Below are 8,321 nucleotides of genomic sequence, written 5' to 3'. Positions count from 1 at the left end.
ATGTCTTTTCTTTCTTTTTTCTTTTTTTTAAATTTTTTTTAAAGATTTTATTTTTTTCTTTTTCTCCCTAAAGCCCCCTGGTACATAGTTGTATATTCTTCATTGTGGGTCCTTCTAGTTGTGGCATGTGGGACGCCACCTCGCGTGGCTCGATGAGCGGCGCCATGTCCGCGCCCAGGATTCAAGCTGATGAAACACTGGGCCGCCTGCAGGGAGTGCGCGAACTTAACCACTCGGCCACGGGGCCAGCCCCCTGATGTCTTTTCTTACAAGGGCATTAATCCTATTGGATCAGGGTCCCACCCTTATGACCTCACTTAACCTTAATTTTAACTTCCAAAGACTCCATTTCCAAATACCATTCACATTAGGGGTTAGGAATTCAGCATATGGGAAGAGAGGACACAAATATTTAGTCCATAACACGGGGCCACATGGCAAATATTGGGAATGGCCTATGGGAACTGAGAGTAGTCCCCAGCTGATAGCTAGCAGGAAAACAGAGACCTCAGTCCTACAACCATAAGGAACTGTATTCTGACAATAACCAGTGAGCTTGAAAGAAGACCCTGAGCCCTAGACCTGACCCAATGCCTTGTTTAGCTTGGTGAGACCCTGAACAGAGAATTGAGTCGTGCCATGCCCAAACTTCCAGCATACAGAAACTGAGATAATAAGTTTGTGTTGCTTTAAGTTGCTAAGTTTGTGGTAACTTGTTACACATCAACAGAAAACTAATACACTCTTTAAGAAAAAAAAATTAAAATTACAAATATGAAATTTACAGGCCTAAAGTGGCCCATGAAAGCAAGGAGCATAAAACATAAACTTTTTTAGTGTTAAGGCACATCCATCTGCCTCCAAGGAAGAGAGAAGATGAGGACACAGGGCATCAGTTGCAATATGATGCTGCTGTTTGGTGTGGGTCAGATGTCCAAAACCAATTCTTTCTCTTTGGAAGGTGTTAGCAGGTCCTTGGGGGATCCTCCCATGAGCCGTTGCACTTCCCTTGACAAGGCAAAGCCTCTCCTCCAGGTTAGCTGCCGAGCTTCTAGCAGTGCATCCTCTTTGTTGGGGTCACAGTGTCTTCTGTGTGATACTTTTGAGGGCAGGTCACTTTTAAGAAGATCCAGGTCAGCTCCCTTCTAGGTCCACATTAGTCCCTGGCACACACCTGTCTTTGCCCCATGGTCAGTGGGAGAACAGTTCATCCTCAGCACAACCATCTCTCTCCTTGTCCTATAAGGTCCATTAGTCTTTCATGTTTTAGTTTCTCAAGCACGTGTCAAACTCTGTGAATTATGATCCCCAAACTTCAGGGTGACATGGTAAGCTCACTGAGCAGTTTTCTTGAAGTCTCCTGTCTCCTTTGGCTTAAGGGGAACAAAGTCCCTCCCCTTCCCTGTGCACTGATTGTCACCTCGCGAGAGAACGTAGGTATGGGATTCGTGAACTCTGAGCTCTACTCTGGGTTCTGATACTCACTGTGTGTCCTTGGGAAGTTTTCTTTTCCATTCTGGGCCTTGCTTCCCTGGCCCAGTTAAAGGAAGATGCTGGACTAGATTCACTCATTTATTCAGTAAATATTTATTGAGCCCTTATTATGTGCCAGGAACTGTCTGGGCACTGGGAATCAGCAGAGGACAAACTATATGACCTCTGAGGGCCCTTCCACACCTCACGTTCCCTGATGCTTCTTCCTCACCCCGTTCCCATTCGCCCCTGCCCTCAACAATGGGCTGTCAGTGCTGACCTCTCACTTGGCCGCCTTTTCCACCCCAGCAGTGTGTGTCCTCCTCTTGCTGGGACGTTTGAGGGAACTAGGGGTGAGCTTCCTCTGCAGGCAGCATTGCTGTCTCTCTCTGTTACTGCCCATCAAACTGGTCTGTCTGGCCTGGAAGTACTGCCCAGCCAACGACAACGGAAAGGTTTATTTGTAGAGGTCAGGAAGTCCCCCATGACCCCTCTCCATCCACCTCTGGGACAGGAAGCTCCAGGAGGAAAAAACAAAAGATGAAACACTGGCTGACTTCCCAGCTTCCCAGTGTTCAGCAGTACTCTGGTCTGGAGGATCCCTCCTGCCCAATGGACAGTGACCTCCCTCAGCAATTCCTTCCTTGCCATTGGGCCCCAGGCCCTGAGTTCCTTTCCAGGGGATCCAGAAGGACTTAGGTGACGTAAAAGAGGTAAAAGAAATGAAGATTAACTCTCTGGGAAAGGATGCATGATGTCTTGTCCTAAGCTAAGCTCCTGTCTGGGAGGGAGGGAGGCTGAACTCATGGAGTGGGAAAAATATTCTCAGCGGTTAAGGAAGTAAGTGACTCACCTGCTCTGACCTTCGTCTCTGCCTTCCCATGGCAGGGTTGTTTCAGAGAGGGGTGGGGATGGAAGAGATTTCCAAGCCTCGATTTTTGCTTCTTGGGTTATTTGGGGACCCTTACCCATGATACCTCTTTTCATCCATTCCTCTTCTCCCAACAGCTTAGTTAACCTGCCTGGAAGAAAATTAATATCGAGAAGATAGGACCTGTGTAGATGCCCAGTGCCCTGTGCTTAGAAAGGCCTTGTGTTTGGTTTAATTCTCCACTGTTGCCATCTTGAAATTCTTAAAAATTTCTGAACAAGAAATCCACATTTTCTTTTTTTGAGGAAGATTAGCCCTGAGCTAACATCCACTGCCAATCCTCCTCTTTTTTTGCTGAGGAAGATCAGCCCTGAGCTAACATCCGTGCCCATCTTCCTCTACTTTATATGTGGGATGCCTGCCACAGCATGGCTTGATAAGAGTGCATGGGTCTGTACCCGGGGTCCGAACTGGAAAACCCCAGGCCGCCAAAGCAGAACGTGTGAAGTTAACCGCTGAGCCACTGGGCCGGCCCTGCCCACATTTCGTTTTGAACTGAGCCCCACAAGTTACATAACTGGTCCCAATTTAGAGTGTCTCTTAGGTTCTAAGCCAGTACTTGACACATTCGTCTCGTTCTGGCCTCTAACTGTGCTGAACTGGGACTGTTAGCTCCTTGTTACCATTGATGAAATTAGGCTTAGGTAAATAACTTGCTCAAGGTCATATATCAAGGACAGGGTGGAGCCAGGATTCAAGCCCAAGTCTAACTCCAGAGTTAGTGCTCATCCCTGTCCACAGTGCTTTCTCACCAAGAGAAATGCTTTTTCTTCCCACTTTATGGGAGAGCTGAGTCTGGAAAAGCAATTTAGGAAAGTTAGGTGGCATTGGGGATGAAGGTTTTTCACCAGAGCTGGAATTTCAAGCAAGCCCTGTGTATATCTTTTTTTTTTTTTGGTGACGAAGATCAGCCCTGAGCTAACATCTGTTGCCAATCTTCCTCTTTTTGCTTGAGAAAGATTGTTGCTGAGCTGACATCTGTGCCAGTGTTCTTCTATTTTGTATGTGGGACACTGCCACAGCACAGCTTGATGAATGGTGTGTAGGTCTGCGCCCAGGATCTGATCCCACAAACCCTGGGCTGCTGAAACAGAGCATGTGAACTTAACCACTATGCCATCGGACCAACCCCTGTGTATACCATTTTTGAGACTGGCCTACGTGCACATACACATAGTCACACACACTTGCACATATTCACATCCATTCACACACACTTTCTAGCCCAGAGCCCGTCTTCAGGCTCAGCAATTATGTGTATTGTCACAGTGTTGGAGAGCGTCAATACCACAAGGAGCCCTAGGGAGGCACCAAATCTGACCATCTGATTCCTTCCTTTGGCAGATGAGAAAAGGGAGGCTCAGAGAGGGAAGAGACTTGTCTAGGTCACACACTTTACTGGTGGCAGAGCTAAAGGCCGCACGCCAGCCTCCAGATTCTTGATTCAATAATCCAGCATGAGGGAGAATTGAAGGAAGATGAGGCTACAAGAGGCATATCTGAGCAGATAGGAAGGTCGATTCTGAGGTTGCCCAGGCTTTCTTTCTCTCCTGGACGCCCTTCCTCTGCACCCCAAGCAAAACTTACCAGTCAGCATCTGAGAAATGCTTTGTTTCTGATGCTGGCTGGGCACAGAATCCCCTCGCCTCCAGATAGGTATTTATAGTAATGCTCAAGGTATTTATAGTTTTGCTCAAGGCCCCAAGACACCTGCTTTAAGGGGTCAAGCAGTTTGGATTAGGAAGGTTGAATTGTTCTTTCATTCATAAGCAAAACAAAACACAAAAGCAGAATATAAACAGGATGAGGCATGAAGGTTTAATTACCATATAGAAACAGGAGAATTTCTATGAAGGAAAAAACAAAACAAAGTACCACCATCTGCCAGGGACTGCCCTAGAGAGCAGGTGACCTGCAGCTGGGCCCAGCTCTTGACCTTCTCTGGGCAAATCTCCCAGCACCAGCCCCTGAGACCAAAGGGGCTTGAGATGGCGTCATGTGCCTAAAAGAGCAGGGTTTTGATATTGTCCAGCTTTCATTCTAAAGACACTTCTCCTCCCATGTTTCCTCCTAGACAGATCTGCGTTCAGATTTTGACTCTGTCACTTACTAAATGTGATTTGGGGCATGTTGCATGATCTCTCTAATCCTCAGTTTCCTCGTACATTTAAAGAGTACTGTTTGCCATGCATTGTGTTAGACACTGTTAAGACAAATTACAAACATTTGTAGAGCTCATTTAATAGTTACAAAACATTTTCATACCTATTATCTCATTTAACGTTTACAACAGCCCTTTAAGGGAAGTAAAACTCAATATCCCCATTTTACAGGTAAGAAAACTGGAGCTCAGAAAGATGAGTGACTTGTTTAAGGTTACGCCACTAATAGATTGCTGTGGACTGAACGTTTGTGTTCCCCCCCAAATTCATATGTTGAAGTCCTAATTCCCCTTGTGATGGTATTTGGAGGTGGGGCCTCTGGGAGGTCATTAGGCTTAGATGAGGGCATAAGGGATTAGTGCCCTTATAAGGAGAGAGCCGCGTGCGGCCCTCTCTCTCTCCCCCACGTGAGGATACCTCAAGAAAGTGGCAATCTGCAAACCAGGAAGAAGGTTCTTGCCAGACAAAATCTGCTGGCACCTTGATCTTGGACCTCGCAGCCTCGAGAACTGTGAGAAATCAGTGTTGGTGGTTTAAGCCACCCAGTCTAAGTTATTTTGTTACGGCAGCCCGACTCTGGGGAATGGGTACCGCCCATACACCACCAAGGCGACCAGTGCCAGACGCTGGGCTCTACCACTACAGCTGCTGCCTCTGCTGCCGGCCGCGGCTCACACTGATTCTGCACGGCCCCACTTCTTTGTCCTACTAGCTTCCGATTCAAAGTCTGTCTAAGGCAGGTATATCTGATTGACAGAACTTAGGTCATGTGCCATACCTTCATTGTAGGGGATGCTGGGAAAGTGAGTCTGGCGTTTTCAGCTTCTATAACAGGAGGCCAGTTCTGTCTGTCTCATAAGATGGGGAACTCTCCAAACACGGAAAGGTCCTAAAACTCGGCAGCCAAAACAGTGACAACTATTCACTAGCCCATCTCTTCTCTACTCTCTCCATACCTCTAGGTTATCCACCTCCGAACTTCAAATGTTATTTTGTCTCATTATACCTTACTAAAGGTATCCCAGGTCTTGTGGAATATCTAGCAAGAAGTTCTAAGTCCTTGAAGAATTTATGCTTTTACACAGGTGTGTTACTTGGGGTCTTCCACGAAGCAGAGCCAAGATAAGATTAAACATGCAAAGATTTTACTAGTGGAACAACGTGTGAAAAAAAATGGGAAGAGAGAGGTTGGGTGGAACATAAATCCTCCAAGCAAGTCTGACCCTAAGGAAGCAGAAGAGGAAGGGAGGTTGGGTGGAAGTGTCTAGATGAACGTACAGTCTAAGGAAGGTTGGGTTGTTGTGGAGCCAAAGTTGGCTGTCAGAGGAGACCCTTGCCTCTCAGGAATACACCTGCCTTAGTCTCCCTGCTGCACTCAGTCCTTGGCTGGGAGCAGCTCACAGGAGGTGAGGTCTCAGCACAAACTGGGCCGTGGACTTGACAGAGCAGTGTCTGGGGCTGTTGGTCTATTACGCTCCTATAGTCAGAGGACTGCAAGGCACCTTTTCATGGCCCCATAACATGCTCTTCTCTCTGCTTGCAATGCCTCTTTCCCAGCTTTTTCTTTTAGCCAACTCCTCTCGATCTTTTAAAACAGGGCTCAATTCTTCTCTGTGAAGTTCTCCTTGAACTCCCTCGTCACAGTCGTTCCACAGCATCTCCTACCCAGCAGTCTCCTAGCAGCCATCACACTCTTTGTAATTGTCTATCTAGATGCCCATCTCCTCCTCTAGACAGAGCCCCGCCAACAGGGAAACCATTTCTTTATCCCCAGCTCTTACATATCAGTATGTTGGGGCAGGAGTGGGTGAGAGAGTAGATGGGACAGATGGGTAGACGGGTTGATACCCTGTTATCAGGGTCCTTCTTTCCCTTAAGCAGCTCTGACAAGATAAGGTGTGCTACATTTTTCCTTACTCCTCCTCTCTCATATCCAACTCTGTCCCTCTCCTTGCCTCCATCCACTGCTACCATCCTAGTTCAGGGCCTCTTCTGCCATCTGACGTCTGGACTATGGCAGCAGCCCACTAACTGATCTTTTAGCCCAGTCTTTCCTCCAGTTCATCCTCTACACAGCATCAAAATGATGTTTCAAAACCAAAATATCCTTCAATACCTCTCTATTGAAAAGAGGGAAGTCCAAACTGGTCTGAGCTCCATGGCCTTCATGATCTGGCCTCCAGTGACCTCTCCAGTCTCTCACTGTGCCCCGTCCACACCCCAAGCTTCCACACCTGTGCTGCCCATCGTTTCCCCCGATGCTCTTGGTTGCTCCATGCCCCTAGCTCCTCCCTTCTGCCTAGCAAGGCACCACCCCACCTTTTAAGATTCTCCTCAAAGTCGTCTCTTCTATAAAGACTTTCTAATCTTCTCCCTAAGGAAAATTGACCAGTCCCTCCTTTGTGCCCCTATTTCACTTCTTATGCTTTTAGCCTGGGACCCATAACACTCCGTTTTTTCTCCTGCTCACCATGAGCTCCTTCAGGGCAAAGTCAGTGTTTTATTTGTTTCTGATTCTGTGGGGCTTAGCATAGAGCTGGCAAAGAGTTGTTAGGTGCTTAATAAATGCTCACAGTGATTGCAGGCATATGTGAATGAATAAGTGTTTGAAGGACACATTAATCTGAAATATTTGCATTTTAACTGAGGTTATATATATATGTATAGAGGCCAGGTCTTTTATTTTTATTTGTTGCTTGGTTGGTTGGTTTGCTCATTTGCCTCACACCTAAACTCTTCCTTATAGTTGGAGAGTTCTCCACCACACGAGTCTTGGAGGGAGGTGGATCTTGTCTCCCATCATAGAATGGAAAAGCCCAGATATTTGCTTTCGCCGCCCCCCCCCTCCCTTACAGCCAGGGCATGCACGTGTGATGTAGGCTTGATCAATCAAGTACGTTCTCCCAGAACTTAGAATGAGACACTTGTGTTGCAAAGAAGCAGGGACAGTGGAGAGTTCACTTCGGCAGTGGTGGCGGCAGTGGCGGTAACATAGGTTTCAGGGCAGCAATGCTAGCAGAGCAAGTGGTAGCTGCTGGGTCCAGTGTTCAGGGCACGGGCAGAGGTGACAGTGGTATCCTTATTGAATTGGTTCTACAGCATGATTTGGGTTGAGGTTGTACCTGCTTTGGCTCCCTTTGTTTCTGCCAATTTTTTTAACAGCTTTATTGAGATATAACTCACACACCATACAATTCACCCATTTTAAGGTATATGATTTACTTTTCAGTGTATTCATAGATATGTGCAATCATCACCATAGTCAATTTTAGAATTTTTTATCACCTCAAAAAGAGACCCTACCCTTTAACTATCACTCCCCTATCCCCCATCCCTTCCCAACCCTGAGTGATCACTAATCTACATTCTGTCTATAGATTTCCCTATTCTAGACTTTCATACGAATGGGATCATTTAGTATGTTGTCATTTGTGACTGGTTTATTTCATTTAGCATATTGTTTTCAAGGTTCATTTATGTTGCAGCATATATCAGAACTTTATTCCTTTTTATGGCTGAATAATATTCCACTGTATACCAGATTTTGTTTATCCATTTGTCTGTTGATGGACATGTGAGTGTTTTCCATGTTCTGGCTGTTATGAATAATGCCACTGTTGACATTCATGTACATATGATTTCATTGTCTGCCTATTTTTAGAACCTAATTCTCCAGGCTTTCTGGTGACTCCATGAGATACAGAAGATCATCTTAATGAATTTATTTCTTATTCAAATTAATCATGGGGTCTTTA

This window comes from Equus asinus, chromosome 20, assembly GCF_041296235.1.
Source record: "Equus asinus isolate D_3611 breed Donkey chromosome 20, EquAss-T2T_v2, whole genome shotgun sequence".
In the NCBI taxonomy this organism is placed as follows: Eukaryota; Metazoa; Chordata; class Mammalia; order Perissodactyla; family Equidae; genus Equus; species Equus asinus.
The sequence above is the reverse complement of the archived record's forward strand: the minus strand, read 5'-3'. Positions refer to the sequence as shown.